The sequence below is a fragment of the Branchiostoma floridae genome, chromosome 9 (assembly GCF_000003815.2).
Source record: "Branchiostoma floridae strain S238N-H82 chromosome 9, Bfl_VNyyK, whole genome shotgun sequence".
Classification (NCBI taxonomy): Eukaryota; Metazoa; Chordata; class Leptocardii; order Amphioxiformes; family Branchiostomatidae; genus Branchiostoma; species Branchiostoma floridae.
Genome location: NC_049987.1, coordinates 5,372,160 through 5,373,739, shown reverse-complemented (window position 1 = coordinate 5,373,739; position 1,580 = coordinate 5,372,160).

Sequence of the window (1,580 nt, the reverse complement as noted above, 5' to 3'; positions counted from 1 at the left end):
ATGGAGATCCCTCCATAGCGCTTAATGAGATACGACAAGTTTGTGCTACACGATGAGAAAGTCTTCGTCATGGTGCCTGGTGATGAACAGGTGTCGACCCTCATGCCCTCATTGCAAGCCCAATGTACGTTAGGCCATGTTGAGTTATATGGATGACATCCTCTGGGAATCCCCAAACTGATGCGAGCGTGCGAAGATATAAGATATACGTTTGGACAAAAAAGCTGCATTCATTATGAAATCTAAGTGGTCTGGAAGGCTATATGTAAACAAATGACAAATACAGAGTATTGAATACCGAACAATAGATTCTTCATTTTTGTTTACACAGTTTTCTTCTTTGACATTGGAATTGACGCTAACATTAGTGTATGCTTCTCGATATAGTTTTCTTTTAATGTACGGCATATTTATGCTCCTTTTTTTTATTTCTGGAAACGGACGAAAACTGATCGCGCGCGGATGTTATCCATACAATCAAATCAACATGGCCTAATGTTTAGAGTAAAAAAAACGAGTACAGCAGGACAGGCTGAAGTTGGAATAAGCAGGGTACGTCGGACAAATCTGGCACCCTGCAGAAAGCTTCAACGCTACACTATCGATCTAGAAAATTGGTTTGTTTAAGGCTTTTAAAGAAATCTCAAGATGGTTTTTTTACAAAATCTTAATTTTGTTTGAAACATCTCAGGATGTTTTCAGATGTAAGGGTTGAGATACAACATTCGGGCGTAAAAGGAATTAATGCATGTCGACAGAAGAAAATCAAGTTTGCATTTTCAATGGCGGTCTCCTTTCAGCCCCTCACTTCGACAGTCCGGTTAATGTTTAAGGAGAAACTTTCAGAAAGAGAATAACGTATTTTTTGCACCCAGGCTGCCACAGTGAGAGGTAACACATCTATATCTAAAGGGTTAGTGAACGGTCCTTCTCAAGCTTGTCTTCTGGCGTCTACATCAGACAACGACGGGGTTTGGATGATGAAGATGTATGTGCAGGTTATGAATAAGAGAAAAATTGGCCCATTCAAACCGACAAACGAGCTATTCAAGCAATGACGGCGGCCGGCATATTGGACACATATAGCCTGACTGATCTCAGATAATTGCTAGTAGGGGAAGGACGTCAGACCAGCCTACCAAGTCGCGTGGCTGCGTAAACATAATTTTCGTTTGATTACAGTTTATCTAACCAGGGAAAACTCATGGCGTCAGATGGCTATTTCAATGTGCCATGGGACCACGAAACAATTCCAACATCGGTGGACTAATAATGTGAATGTGCCAAGAAATCACCACAGGAAACAAAACCAGTACATGTCACAATAGCTGCCAACAAGGGCGTCATATAATTGCAACTTCAAACTCTTGTTGGTACACATATAAGAAGTACGGTTTCGGATGTCTTGGTGTTACGTCTATTTTTTATCTTTCTATCCAGCTACGGTAACGGATTTCTTTATACCCCCCTCACATTAGGCGCGATTCGATCGGACGACGAGTCTGCGAGCTCTAATTTACGAGGAGGCATGACCCTGATGCCGACGAAGAAATGGCAGAGTTCCCCCTTCCCGTCAGGGT